Source organism: Macaca thibetana, chromosome 3 (genome assembly GCF_024542745.1).
Source record: "Macaca thibetana thibetana isolate TM-01 chromosome 3, ASM2454274v1, whole genome shotgun sequence".
NCBI classification, from domain to species: Eukaryota; Metazoa; Chordata; class Mammalia; order Primates; family Cercopithecidae; genus Macaca; species Macaca thibetana.
This window is the reverse complement of record NC_065580.1, coordinates 20553647-20569740: the sequence shown is the minus strand read 5'-3', so window position 1 is coordinate 20569740 and position 16094 is coordinate 20553647.

Sequence of the window (16094 nt, the reverse complement as noted above, 5' to 3'; positions counted from 1 at the left end):
GCCCATGTAGCTGAGATTATAGGCATGCACTGCCACACCTTTTGATACATCTGGCTAATTTCTGTATTTTTAGTAGAGATGGGGTATCGTCATGTTGGGCAGGCTGGTCTCCAACTCTTGGCCTCATGTGATCTGTCCACCCTGGCCTCCCAACGTGCTGAGGTTACAGGCGTAAGCCACCATAATCCATTCTTCTTTTTGATGTTTGAATTATTCCTCCAGTCAATAGGAGTTTCTTGTCTCTTCAAGTTGGTTTTTTTTTTTTAGATGGAGTCTCACTCTGTCACCCACATCCGGCTGATTTTTGTATTTTTCATAGAGACAGGGTTTCACTACATTGACCAGGCTGGTCTCAAACTCCCAACTTCAGATGATCCACCTCCCTCGGCCTCCCAAAATGTTGGGATTACGGACGTGAACCACTGTGCCCAGTCTTCAAGTTGGTTTTGATATACTTTTGACATGACCATAGTAGTCTTTGATAGTTTCCTTGCTCTCTCATAAAGAAAAGATGTTCCAGAATCATTTTATACATTTTCTGCCCCAAATCTGAGATCAGTCATTTCTCCAAGGCATTCTGGCTTAAAGAATCTCTTAATCTCATCAAAATTGTGATATTGTGAAATATATATTCGGTGTTCATCCTGTTTCTTGGCATGCAGCTCCTAAAACCCTTGGAGTCTCCAGGGTGATGAGAGTCTTTTGTTTGAGAAGTGACACTGTTGAAAAGTGTAAAACAAACAAACAAACAAAAAACAAAAAAACAAAGAATTATCTTTTGTATGCTCATGTAACCCCCACATAGCTTCAGGATGGGAGCTGGTCACCAGAAAAACCAAGGCATGATCAGAGGGTCGAAACTTTCAGTCCCACCTCCCAACCTCCAGGGAAAAGAGTGGGGCTGAAGATTGAATTGCTCATGAATGGTTAATGATTGAATCAAGCATGCCTACGTAATGAAGCATCCATAAAAACCTAAAAAGACTGAGTTCTGGGGCCTTCAAATAACTGAACACATGAAGATTTCTGGAAAGAGGTGCTCCTGGAGAGAGCATGGGAGCTCCATACCCCTTCCCACATACTTGGCCCTATGCATCACTCCCATCTCACTGTTCATCTGTATTCTTTGTAATATCTTCTAGTATAAAAAGATAAGAGTGAATGAAGTGTTTCCCTGAGTTCTGTGAACTGCTGTAGCAAATTTATTATTATTATTGCTACTATTATTATTATTATGACAGAGTCTTGCTCTGTTGCCCAGGCTGGAGTGCAATGGCGTGATCTCGGCTCACTGCAACCTCCACCTCCCAGGTTCAAGAGATTCTCCTGCCTCAGCCTCCCAAGTAGCTGGGATTACATGTGCCCGCCACCATGCCTGGCTAATTTTTGTATTTTTTAGTAGAGACAGAGTTCCACTATGTTGGTCAGACTGGTTTCAAACTCCTGACCTCAGGTGATCTACCCACCTTGGCCTCCCAAAGTGCTGGGATTACAGGCGTGAGCCACCACACCTGGCATCATCATTATTATTATTATTATTATTATTTGAGAAGGAGTTTCACTCTGTTGCCCAGGCTAGAGTGCAGTGGTGCGATCTTGGCTTACTGAAACCTCCACCTCCCAGGTTCAAGCAATTCTCATACCTCAGCCTCCTGGGTAGCTGAGATTACAGGTGCACACCACCACACCCAGCTAATTTTTGTATTTTTAGTAGAGATGGGGTTTACCATGTTTGCCAGGTTGGTCTCAAACTCCTGGCCTCAAGTGATCTGCCTGTCTTGGCCTCCCCAAATGCTGGGATTACAGGGATGAGCCACCATGCCTGGCTTCATCTAGCAAATTAATTAAACCCAAGGAGAGGATTGTAGGAACCCCAATTTATAGCTAGTCAGTCAGAAACTCAGGCCACAAACTGTGCTTGCTACTGGCATCTGAAGTGGGAACAGCCTTGTAGGGCTGAGCCCTCAACCTTTGGAATCTGAAGGTATCTCCAGATAGATAGATAGTATCAGACTCTGAAATCTAAATAAGGTCTATGAATTGTACAAAAGAAAAAACAAAAAGACAGTGTCAGGGTTGAGTTGAATTAGGGGAAACCCAGTTTGTATCCATGGCAGAATCGGGAGAATTGATTGCTTGCTTGTTGCATGGGGAGTAAAACCCCACACATGTCTGGGGTCACAGAAGCATTCTTTGTTGATTATTGAGTGAAAGTGTTACCAGCAACAAGTCTTACAGGTCCTCAGCAAACTCAGTTGTTGCCTCCTTGGAGGAAAGAATTCAGCCAAGGGGCAGAAGGCAAAGTGAGAGACTGAGACAAATTTTAGAGCAGAAGTGAAAGTTTATTTAAAAGTTTCAGAGCAGGAACGAAAGGAAGCAAAGTACACTTGCAAGAGGGCCAAGCTGGTGACTTGAAAGACCCAAGTGCCCTGTTTGGCTTTCGACTTCAGGTTTTATACATTGGCCTGGGTTCTGGGGTTTGCATTTCCTCTCCCTTGATTCTTCCCTTAGGGTGGGCTGTCTGCATGTGTGGTGGCCTGCCAGCACTTGCGAAGGGTTGCATGCTCAGTATGTTTACTGAAGATGTGTGCGTGCTCACTTAGGGCGTTTTTTTCCCTTGTCAGTCAAGCATTCCTTCAGGAAGGTCACATACTGGTAAAACTCCGCCATTTTGCCTCTTAGTGCTCATGCTTGAGCCTGCTCATCCAGCTCTTGAGATCTTATTGGGAAGTTGCTGGTCACCAGCTTCAGGTGTTTTCTATCTATTGGGAGACGATCGTTCCCTGGTGCCAGCTATAACCAATTATTCTTTTAGCTAGCCAGTTTAACAACGGCCTGACCATCAACTGATGGTTGCCCAACATTCCTGGGGGGTGAGGGGCCTTCTCTGCCCTGCTCTTGTCTGCCTAGCTGTCTACTCTAACAAAAGAATAGGAAAACCACTGGTTTTTCCTATGTCAGAATAAAAGTCTGTCTGAAAATTGCTCAAAACATTTTCTTAGAAATGCTGGATACTTCACAGAAGAAGATTCAATTACATCATATAAGAAAAGCTTGGGGCTGGGTGTGGTGGCTTATGCCTGTAATCCCAGCACTTTGGGAGGCCAAGATGGGCGGATCACGAGGTCAGGAAATTGAGACCATCCTGGCTAACACGGTGAAACCCCGTCTCCACTAAAAATACAAAAAATTAGCCGGGTGTGGTAGCGGTCACCTGTAGTCCTAGCTACTTGGGAGGCTGAGGCAGGAGAATGGCATGAACCCAGGAGGCGGAGCTTGCAGTGAGCTGAGATCGCGCCACTGCACTCCAGCCTGGGTGACAGAGTGAGACTCCGTCTCAAAAAAAGAGAAAAAAAAAAGTAAAAGAAAGCTCAAGGCCGGGCATGGTGGCTCACACCTGTAATCTCAGCCCTTTGGGAGGGCAAGATGGGTAGATCACCTGAGGTCAGGAGTTCAAAACCAGCCTGGCCAACATGGTGAAACCCCGTCTCTACTAAAAAAATAAAAAATTAGTTGAGCGTGGTGGCACGTGCCTGTAGTCCCAGCTACTCAGGAAGCTGAGACAGGAGAATCGCTTGAACCCCAGAGGTGAAGGTAGTAGTGAGCCAAGATCGTGCCATAGCACTAGAGCCGGATGAGAAAGTGAGACTCCATCCCCCCCAAAAAAAAAGAAAGAAAGAAAGAAAGAGAGAGAGAGAGAGAGAGAGAGAGAGAGAGAGAGAGAGAGAGAGAGAGAGAGAGAGAGAGACAGACAGACAGACAGACAGACAGAAAGAAAGAAAGAAAGAAAGAAAGAAAGAAAGAAAGAAAGAAAGAAAGAAAGAAAGAAAGAAAAGGAAAGCTCACACCTGTAACCTGAGCACTTTGGAGGCCAAAGTAGGAGAAGCACTTGAGCCCAGGAGTTTGAGACCAGCCTGGGCAATGTGGCAAGACATTGTCTCTATAAAAATAAATGAATAAATAAGTAACAGTTCTGCTCTAAACCTTTTTTACTCAAACTTGAGACAATGTTACTTCTCATGGAGTAAGCTAATTTACAAATTAATTAAAGAGCTGTACAAAATTTATACTTACTATAGTTAGGAATAGTCCTAAAGTAAGGAGTGAGAAGCAGGGTAGAGCTTATTAACACATTTTGGGGATTAGATACAGAATCCATATTTTTGCACAGCATTTGGACTAATGCTTTGGCTCCCCACTTCCTTCTTTTTTATTGATTGATTTAAAAATACTTCAGTTTTTAAGAGCAGTTTTAGATTCACAGCAAAATTGGTGAAAGTTTCAGATATTTCCCATATACTCCTTACCTCTACACATGTATAGCTTCCCCCATATCAGCATCCCACACCATGATGGTACATTTGATGAACTTACATTGACATGTTATTATCACCCAAAGTTCATAGTTTATGTTATGGTTAATTCTTGGTTGCTTTGACTTTTTATTTATTAAAATATTTTGCTTGATTTTAAAAAAAAGAGCTGTTTATTGGAAAAGCAGAAAAACACACAGAAGAAAACAAAATCACCTGTATCTCACTCAGGGAAAAACCACGGAAACATTTTCATATATACACTTCTAGGTCTTTCTTTCCATCCTTACCATCCTTGCTTCCTTCCTTGCTTCCCTCCTTGCTGCTGCTTCTTTTTTTTTTTTTTTTCCATAAGTTGGTTCTTCGCCTATTTATCTGGGACATATTGTCCTACATTGTGTCCTATATTGTCCTATATTGTGTCCTATATATCCTATATTGTGTTCCAACAGGAGAGTTCTTAAAGGTTATGTAGCATTTCAGTACATAGATTTAACTATTTATTTAAGCAAACTCTTAGTACTGGTTTATAGATTGTTTCTAGCTTTTTGGCTATTAAGACTATTGCTGTAATTTTTTAAAAACCCTCTATACATGCTGGCCGAGCGTGGTCGCTCACATCTGTAATTCCAGCACTTTGGGAGGCCAAGGTGGATGGATCACAAGGTCAAGAGATCGAGAACATCCTGGCCAACATGGTGAAACCCTGTCTCTACTAAAATGCAAAAATTAGCTGGGCATGGTGGCGCATGCCTGTAGTCCCAGCTACTCGGGAGGCTGAGGCAGGAGAATCGTTTGAACCCAGGAGACGGAGGTTGCAGTGAGCCAAGATTGTATCATCGCACTCCAGCCCGGCCACAGAGCAAGACTCCATCTCAAAAAACAAACAAACAAAAAACCCTTCTATATGTGCCATTATTTACATTGGTGCATATTTTTTCCCAAAAACAAAATCCTTACAGTAGAATTTTAGGTCAAATATATAAAAGTAAATTTGGATAATTCAAACTGAACTGACTTATACTCCTACTTGTGCACTAATACTTCTGTAATACCTATGTTTTTATAAAAAGTAATAGGAGGGCCAGGCATGGTGGCTCACACCTGTAATCCCAGCACTTTGGGAGGCCAAAGTGGGCAGATCACTTGAGTTCAGGAGTTCAAAACTAGCCTAGTCAACATGATGAGACCCTGTCTCTACAAAAATACAAAAATTAGCCAGGCATGGTGGTGCACACCTGTAATTCCAGGTACTAGGGAGGCTGAGGCAGGAGAATCTCTTTAACCCACAAGGCAGAGGTTTCAAGGAGCCTAGACTGTACCACTGCACTCCAGCCTGAGCAACAGAGCAAGATTCTCTCTCTCTAAAAAAAAAAAAAAAAAAAAAAAAAAAAAGTAATAGGAGGCAGTAACTACCAGTCATACAGCTAATGGCTTCTAGAGAGGCTAAGTGGATATCACTTTCCATTTCCAAGAAATGGGTGCTCACTAGTGTAAGGGACAAACTGGATTCATTCATTGTGTAATTTAGAAAATATATATATACTTGAATCTCTAAAAAGTTCTGAAATCCCCTATTCCAGTAGAAAGCAAGTCTTCAAATTGCATATTTTACTGTCAAATCTCATCTGGAGTGATTCAACTCAAATATTTATGAGCAATGAATAATGAATTGAGTGTAATAACTAGTTATTTCTATCAATGATTGATACTTATATGAAAGAAGAAAAATATGTTCAAGAGGTAAAGTGTGATTGGACCTCATGATCTCAATATGAATTTTGACCCTTATGGAATAAGTTGTGGAAAATCATGGTTTTAAAATAACCTCAAGGTGGAAGGAGAGAGAGAAGATCAGAAAGCATACCTATCAGGTACTACGTTTACTACCTGGGTGATGAAATAACCTGTACACCAAACCCCTGACACGAGTTTACCTATATAACAAACCTGCACATGCACCCCTGAACCTGAAAGTTAAAAATATATATATATAAAATAAAATAACTTATCTTTTTACTTTGAGGTAGAACTGTTATTGGGGAAGGAGTCTGAAGCAATAAAAACATTTATTTTATTTTATTTTATTTTATTTTATTTTATTTTATTTTATTTTAATAACACAGAGTCTTGACTGGGCATGGTGGCCCACACCTGTAATCCTAGCACTTTGGAAGGCTGAGGCAGGTAGATCATGAGGTCAGGAGTTCAAGACCAGCCTGGCCAAGATGGTGAAACCCCGCCTCTACTAAAAATACAAAAATTAGCCAGGTACGGTGGCAGGTGCCTGTAATCCCAGCCACTTGGGAGGCTGAGGCAGGAGAATTGCTTGAACCTGGGTTGGGGGTGGAGGTTGCAGTGAGCCGAGACTGCAACACTGCACTCCAGCCTGGCCGACAGAGTGAGACTCCATCTCCAAAAAAAAAAAAAAAAAATGCCAGAAAAAAACAAAAAAAAACCCAGAGTCTTGCCATGTTGCCCAGGTTGGTCTTGAACTCCTGGGCTCAAGTCATCCTCCAACCTCAGCCTCCCAAAGTGCTAGGATTATATTCCTGAGCCACTGTGCCTGCTCTATGAAAAAATTTTTGAAAAGATTTCCAAAGATAGGAGATTATGCAAAGTATAGCAACTATCAACATGTGGCCATTGAGTTCCTATCATATTCAAGGCCCTGTGAGAGGCTAGTGGGTGTAGTAAGCTGAGGAGACTGAGATGGTCACCCTAACAGTCTAATCAGGAGACCAATGATCATAATACAATGTAAGTTACATTGGAGTTCTGAAAAGGATGTTAGAAATAAGAGCTTGGAGCCACAGAGAGAATAAGCACTCAGACCAAGGATTTCTCAGCAAGGCAAATTTACTTCTGCAGAAGAGTGATGCCTGCATCAGTTACAAGCCCAAGAGCACACCAAACAAAGAAGAGAAGGGGTTGTTATCTGTAACACAGTTAGTCCCTGTTGCTGTGTCCTGCTCTCATTGGCTGGGGCTGGACAGCACAATCAATCTAAATTAATCCTAGCTGGATATTTTAAATGGAGCAGGGGTGTGGGTTACAGCGGTGGGGCGAGCAGTTTTGGTGGGAAGAATACTTTTAGCGGGGAGGACAGTTACAGAGTGGGTAACCAAGGGAACAGGTGTGAATCAGATTAGGACTGGCAGGAATGTTTTTACCATAACTAGGGACAAGGAGGCACAAAGAATGAGGAAGTTAGGCTCTGAAAATAGAGAACAAAGAACAAGGAAGCTGAACAAGCTGATTCTTTGAAGAGGAACTCACTGTACCCAATAAGGAGAATTCCAATTCTTCTGGGAAGTCAAATTAGGAGAGGTGGTGGGGCTACTTCAGCAACACCCTATGACTTTGATATGGTTTGACTGTGTCCTCGCCCAAATCTCATCTTGAATTGTAGTTCCTATAATTCCCACATATTGTGGGAGGCACCAGGTGTAGATAATTGAAACAAGGGAGCAGTTTCTCCCATCCTGTTCTCGTGATAGTGAGTTCACACAAGATCTGATGTTTTTATAAAGGACTTTCTCCTTCACTGGGCACTCATTCTTCTTCTCCCTGATGCCATGTGAAGAAGGACATATTTGCTTCCCCTTCCACCATGATTGTAAGTTTCCTGAGGCCTCCCAGTCATGCTGCACTGTGAGTCAAATAAACCTCTTTCCTTTATAAATTACCCAGTCTCAGGTATGTCTTTATTAGCAGTGTGAGAATGGACTAATACAAACTTCTAGTACACCCAGTCATTAAAGTCTGTAACAGGTAATGTTTTACTATGATTACAATGTTAAAAATATGGCAGTTGGGCACAGTGGCTCATGCCTGTAATACCAATATTTTGGAAAGCTGACACAGGAGGCTCACTTGAACCTAGGAGCTCAAGACCACACTGGGAAACATAGTGAGACCTCAGTCTCTACATCTCTACAAAAAATAAACAAAATTAGCCCGATGTGATGGCCCATGCTTGTAGTCTCAGCTCCTCAGAAAGCTGAGGTGGGAGGATTGCTTGAGCCTGAAAGGTCCTTGTTGTAGTGAGCTGTGATATCACCACTGTACTCCAGCCCGGGCAACAGAATGACATGCTGTCTCAAAAACAAACAAATATATATATATATATATATGTATATGGAAAGACACAGTGTTAGCAGAGAAACAGGGTGCAGTGGTGTGCAACTGTAATCTTGGCTACTTAGAAGACTGAAATAAGAGGATCGCTTGATCCAGGAGGTTGAGACCAGTCTGGGCAACATAGTGAGACCCCTGCCCCTCATATATATATATATATTTATACATTTATATAGCAAAGAGACACTATTCTCACGAGATTACTTTTCAGGCTAAAGAGGAGTAGAAATACATATTGTTACAGTCTTGCCAATGCACCACAATGTAGCAAAAAGGAGTAGAAATACATATTGTTACAGTCTTGCCAATGCATCACAATGTAGCAGTCTCTCCTTGTGAGGTATCACCTGGAGTTCTTTGTCTCACAAACAAGAGAATTAAGGAGCTTGAACACAAAGGATGAGGTTGGAGCAAAAGTTTAATAAGCAAAAGAAGCCTCTCTGCAGTGGAGAGGGAGCCCAAAAGAGGGTTACCATTTTTACAGTTGAATGCAAAGGCTTTTATCAGAAACTGATTAAGGCAGGGCATCTTATTTGCATAAGATGCAAATTTCTGGTAGCTCCACCCCATCCTCCTAATGCACACGTGGGCCCTTAGCTTGAGTTACTCCATATTGCTTTGTTCCCCTTACTGCACATGTGTCAGCAGACAGAATTTTCCATTGCAGACATGTCTGGGCAAGTCGGCTGTGTAGTCTTTCTTATTTGTGTGACTGTGAACATGTCTTAGGCAAGCCTCCCTGTGCAAGTTCCCTTATCTGTGTCTGCTGCCTGATTTTTCAGGCTGTTCTTTTGTTTGAAAGAATTGAACTGAGGGCCCACCCTAACTGCCTGCCTGACTGGTTTATTCCTTTCTCCTCTCTCAATGTAATCATAGAGCTATGCACTGGTATTAGCTCTTTAAAAATCATTTGAATAATACAGAAAAATGTTCAGGGTTGGTAATGATTTTTTCTCATAATTCTGAAGGCTTTTCCCCATTGTCTCTAGCTTTCTGTGTGACTGTTGAGAAGTTTGATTTCATTCTGATTCTTAGTTCTATATCCGTGACCTGGTTTGTTTGTTTGTTTGTTTTTCCTTCCTTTAGGAGCTTTTAGAATTGGCCCAGCATGGTGAGTTGTGCCTGTAATCTTGGTACTTTGGGAGGCGGAGAGAAGAGGAGTGCTTGAGCCCCGGAGTTTGAGGCTGCAGTGAGCTATGATTGTGCCACTGCACTCCAGCCTGGGTGACAGAGCAAGACCCTGTCTATCCTGTCTCTAAAAACAAAACAAAACAACAACAACAAGAACAAAAAACAGCTTTGGTGTCATGCTTCTGTGGTCCCAACTACTTGGGAGGCTGAGGTGGGATGGCTTGAGTCCAGGAAGTGGAGGTTGCAGTGAGCTGATCACTGCTGAGATTACACCCTTGGCCAACAGAGTGAGACCCTGGAAGAAGAAGAAGAAGGAGGAGGAGGAGGAGGAGGAGGAGGAGGAGGAGGAGAAGAAGAAGAAGGAGAAGAAGGAGAAGAAGAAGAAGAAGAAGAGGAAGAGGAAGAGGAAGAGGAAGAGGAGGAGGAGGAGGAGGAGGAAGAGGAGGAAGAAGAGGAAGAGGAGGAAGAGGAAGAGGAAGAAGAAGGAGAAGAAGCAGCAGCAGCTTTTAGGATACCTCCTTATTCCATGGGTTCTTAACAGCTTCCCCTTCTCTCTTGCTGCCTAGTCCCACCTGCAGGTGTGCACATTTCCTTCCTTTCCCAATGATGAGAGCTAAGACTTGGCGGAAACATTTTTTCTTTTTCTTTCTTTCTTTTCTTTTTTTTAGAGACAGGTTCTCCTCTGTCCCCCAGACTGGACTGAAGTAGCAGGATCACGGGTCACTGTGGCTTCCACCTCCCAGGTTCAAGTGACCCTCCTTCCTCAGCCTCCCAAAGTGCTGGGATTACAGGCGTGAGCCATGGCACTAAGCCTCACTGAAACATTTAACGAGACTTTAATAAATACTTAATGATTTCAGGATAAAATTTTAAGACATCAGACTTAATTTTTTTGGCTTTTACCATTCTTAACCCACAGCAACTATTCGACTAACTTTTTACCATAATGGCCAAAATGCTCCTTTTCTAACTACTTAAAAAAATGACTTTTCATTCAAAAATATACTAACTAAATATCCTATGAGAATATTTTGACCTTATGGTTTCAAAGACCCACTCACTGATGACCTTGGCATGACAGTTTCTAGTTAGAGAATATTGCATGGAGTACATTTGAATTGTATGCTATGTTTGACTTTTGTTTTGTCTGTGTTTCTATGTGCATTAAGTAATAGAGATTCTTCAAGCTGTTTTAAGGTCTTCTTGTGTTTAGCCTTCATTTGTCCTAAAGTGTTTGTTTGTGTTATAGTTTTACTTAAAAAGCAGTTCAAATGCAAAATAACTATGAACCTCCAAAAGGTAGAAGTATTGGTGGAAAAAAAAAAAAAAACAGGTCCAGAAAGAAGAAAGTTAACCATGAACTAAGATGGATGAGACAAAGAAAAGGAAAAGGGAATAAGAATAGAGTATATTGAATGCTTTTAAGGGAGAGCTCACTGTATTGTGTATGATAGTTTTTGATAATTACAAGAAGAGAAAGAAAAATTCTGGGGCCAGCACAGGGGCTTACAATGAGGGTGTAATCCCAGCATTTTGGGAGGCCAAGGTGAAAGGATTGCCTAATTCCAAAAGCTGTAGAACAGCCTGGGCAACATGGTAAAACCCCATCTCTACAAAAAACAAAACAAAACAAAACAAACCCAAAACCAAACCAAACCAAAACAAAAAAACATCAAAAATTTGCTGGGCATGGTGGCACGTGCCTGTGGTCCCAGCTACTCAAGTAGGAGGATCAACTGGGGCAGCGGAAGTCAAGGCTACAATGAGTCGTTATTCAACCATTACACCCCAGCCTGGGCGACAGAGTGAGACACTATCTCAAAAAAGGAAAGGAAGGAAGGAAGGGAGGCAGGGAGAGAAGGAGGAAAGAAGGAAGGAAGGGAGGAAGGGAAGGAGGGAGGGAAGGAGGGAAGAAGGGAAGGAGGGAGGAAGGGAGGGAAGAAGGGAAGGAGGGAGGGAATGAGGGATGGAAGGATTGATTCTGAATTGGTTATATATTGCAGGAAATTGATCATATCCCCAAAACGAGCTTCCTCTAGTTTCAATCTAAAGAAAGAAGAAATTATTACCAAGTTCACTTGACTCTAATGTTTTTGTTGTTGTTGTTGTTGTTGTTGTTATCAAAGTATGGGGTATTCAGTCTTGAATTAAATGATGTGCTGTCAACAATCCAGTCTATGTCATGTAGGATGATCAGTATGAGGCAGGAAAATAGCATCTGGAGGCAGGAAATATAAGGCCAATTCCCACTTCAGCTATGGCAGGAAATATCCTCTCCATAGGGTGTATGCTGAGTAAATAACTTTGCCATTCTCTTCATTTACATAAGGCATACTCCAAGTACAGGGTATTTAAACTCCAAAAATTCTGTAACAAGACCCTTGAGCCCCTATGCTTGGCTCACTCCCACTGTGGAGTGTACTTCCTGTTAGGCAGGAATCTAGACCTAACATAGCGGCGACATGGGGCACCAAAATGTAAAGGTAAACTGAGGCTGGAACCGAACCAGGAATGAAGACACAAGGCAAATGGCGGTGAGAATAGCCTTTATTAGGACTCGCGGGTGAGGTTCCTCAGTCCAAAGGTGCGGGCCGAGGAAGTTGCGCTAAGGGAGGAGGGTAGGGGCTTTTTATAGCCCGAGAGGTAGGGAAGCTGGTTGTACAAACAGAGCCTGGGGGGGTCTTGAAACTACTAGGGCAGGAGTCAAGTAAGGGTCATGAGGAAGGGGTCTTTGGAAACTGTCAACTGAAACTGCTGTTTACGAACTTGTGGAATGCAGGTGAGCTGCAGGTCATGGGGGAATGTGGTTGCCTAGCCAGAACTCTGACGCATGTAAGTCTGTGGGTGTGTACAAGGGTGAAGAGAGTCTTTAACAAAAGGCCTGCTACACCAGGTAACGCTGCCATGTTAAGTCTAGATTCCTGCCTAACATTTTCATATTCATTCAATCCCTTCATTCCTTCCTTGCTTCGTTTGTGCATGTTGTCAAATTCTTTGTTCAAGACACCAAGAGCCTGGACACTCTCCACTGGTGACAAGTGTAGTGCTTTGGGCAGTTTTTCCTCCAGCGTGAAGGGATGGCCGGGCCTGAACATCATTTCAGCAATGTTCAGTGTCACTGATTTTCTGTGAGTAACCAACACAATAAAGGATTTAACTACAGACAATGCCCAAGAGTAAGCAGAAGCAATTGCATGGGGCAGTCAGAGTCTAGGAAACAAGCATTTCTCTAAATGAGAGTCTCAGGGAAGAATATTTAGATATACAATTCTGTCTGAATTAAGACAAATGTTAATGAACCCTGAAGAGCACTTTAGCCCTTAGACCACACCTTCACTTTAGAAAGTGCCTTCACTCGCATTTGCACAACTAAAGCAAAAAGAGAAAGGTTTTCTTAGAACTCAGAGATGGTTGGCCTCCATGTAAATCAAGGCTTTCCCTCTAGGAGGCCAAGAATTGTTTGCATATTTTAAATGACAATTGTTTTCTGTTTTCAGTGTCTACCCTTGGTAGAGCCCAGTCTTAATATAGGTCACCCTCTCACACATCAAAACCAACTCTTTTTATCTCCTTAATACCATCCCAAGGCTCTGATCTACATCCTTGGCACCAGAATACAAAGAGAAATCAACACAAATGCTGTCCCTGGGAAGCCCATTATTGTGTTGGGGAGACAGATACAATTGTATATACAATTAACTGTAATAAAAATAAGAATGAGTCAAAATACAGTTACAACCTAATTCTATAGGTCCTCAAAGGTAGAATTAATGGTCATGACCTAGACTAGTGACATAAAGATCATGAGTTAATTTTTTAGCAACCATTAGAATCTGCATGCCACCTGCCATGACTGCTTTCTCAATAGTATGCACATATTCAGTGAACAGGTGTTATAAATAAAATTTCTGTGCTGCAAAAGAAATAGCACTCAAATATAAAATTTTTCTTCTCAGCAAGGCAATTTACTTCTATAGAAGGGTGTGCCCTCACAGATGGAGCAATGGTGAGTGCACACCTGGACAAGGGAGGGGAAGGGGGTCTTATTGCTGACATGCATGGCGCCTACTGCTGTGTCGTTCCCCTATTGGCTAGGGTTAGACTGCACAAGCTAAACTAATTGCCACGGGCTAATTTAAAGTGGGTGACAGGGTGAGTGGTTTGACAGGAAAAATGGTTATGGCAGAGCAGGAAATAGAAATTAGTTGGGGTGGAAGATGAGCAGGTAATCGGAATGAGTCAGGGTGGAGCAGGTAATTGGAATCAGTCAGGGTAGAGCAGGTGATCGAAAAAGTTTGCTTTGTGAGGAAGTTAAGTTTAAAAGTAGAAGGCAAAGAATTGAACATACTGACATATTGATTCTTTGAAGAGAAATTTAGAACTCATATCTAACAATGGTATGGCTTTATACACTTGGAAATTTGCATTAAGTCCATGTATTTCTATTCAAAAATATATAATTTCATTTTTAAAAATCACAATTAGGTTTCTTTTATAGAACTTGATAAATTAATTGCAAAGTGTATTTGGAATAGTAAACATTCATGAATAGTCTAAATAATCTGAGAAGAGAAATAAAACAGTAGATGTACCCTCTTAGACTGAAATACTATATAATAAAGATGCATAAATTAGAAGTGTATTTAAGAATAGACAAAACAATAAATAAAAGGAGACCCATGCATATATGGAAATCTGATAAAAGCTACAGGTGGCATTTCAAATTAGAGAGAAACAGATGAGCCATTTAATGAATGTGGTTGGTACCACTGGTCATCTGTGTGAAAGTAAGAATGAATTCGGTTTTCCTTCCCTTTCCCACCTTCAGAAATAATAAAATATTCATGGCACAGAGTTGTTACTATATTACATGATTGTGCAAAAGAAAAGGTATATTTATGTGTAAAAATATGAAGAGATCTTCAGACTGTAAAGTAAAAGGGGTAAGTCACAGAAAAAAATATATATAGCACAATTCTATCTGTGTGTGTGTGTGTGTGTGTTTTATTGGGGAAGACAAACACCAAGCCCCAAGTACACATGTGTATATTAATACATATGCAGAGAAAAACGCCCTGGAAATATGTACAACAACTGTTACCATGGTTACCATGAGGAGGCGAGTAAGAGCGGGGTACAGCTGTGGGAGCCGTTATTATTATTATTATTTTTTTTTTTTTTTAGAGATTTTTTTTTTTTTTTTAGGAGTTTTGCTCTTGTTGCCCAGGCTGGAGTACAATGGCATGATCTTGGCTCGCTGCAGCCTCCGCCTCCCTTGTTTAAGCCATTCTGCTTCAGACTCTTGAGTAGCTGGGATTGCAGGCACGTGCCACCATGCCCGGCTAATGTTTTGTATTTTTAGTAGAAATGGGTTTCACCATGTTAGCTAGGCTGGTCTCGAACCCCTGATTTCAGAAGATCCACCCATCTCAGCCTCCCAAAGTGCTGGGAGTACAGGCATGAGCCGCTGCACCTGCCTGGGAGCCATTATTCTTTATTCCAAGCTTCCATAGTGGTTAAATTTAAAAATAAATAATACTGTGAAACAATCACATTGAAAGTATTATAAAAATTGTAAATCTCTAAATAAATATGTGGTTATTTAAGAAATCAAACTGTTCAATTGGCTTTTTTTAATTAAAAAATGTTTTTTTTTTTTTTTTTTTTTTTTTTTGAGACGGAGTCTGGCTCTGTCGCCCAGGCTGGAGTGCAGTGGCGTGATTTCAGCTCACTGCAAGCTCCACCCCCCGGGTTCCCGCCATTCTCCTGCCTCAGCCTCCCGAGTAACTGGGACCACAGGCGCCGCCACCTCGCCCGGCTAGTTTTTTGTATTTTTAGTAGAGACGGGGTTTCACCGTGTTAGCCAGGATGGTCTCGATCTCCTGACCTCGTGATCCGCCCGTCTCGGCCTCCCAAAGTGCTGGGATTACAGGCTTGAGCCACCGCGCCCGGCCTTTTTTTTTTCTTTTTATTTTCTGGAAGTCTTAGCTTTGCAGGGTAAAAAATGTTTTTTCTTAAAGATGCAGGTTTTGCTATGTTGCCTAGACTGGTCAAGGACTACTGGGCTCAAGGGATCCTCCCACATCAACAAACAGGTACCTGTCACCCTGTCTGGCTCTCAACTAGCTTTCTGAAAAGGTTTTCTGCCTGCTAGTCTTAGGCTGGGTCAGTGGTTCTCAAAATGTGGTGTAAGAAACCCTAACGGTCCCTGATGCGATTGCAGGGGGTCTGTGAGGTCAATACTATTTTTTAAATAATACTGATGTTATCTGTATTTTCTTCCCATTCTTTAATGAGTTTACAGTAGATTTTCCAGGAGAAAAAGAAGGTCATGAAGTTAATGAGATAGATGGGACTAGGGGAAGTAGCAAGATTTTTCACTTCCCAATGAATCAGGGTGGAGTAGGTAATTGGAATGAGTTAGGGTGGAGTAGGTAAATGGAAACTACTAGCTTTCTTGTTGTAGTTTAATCTTTAAACCATAAAATGTGTTACCTATTAAAATATGTA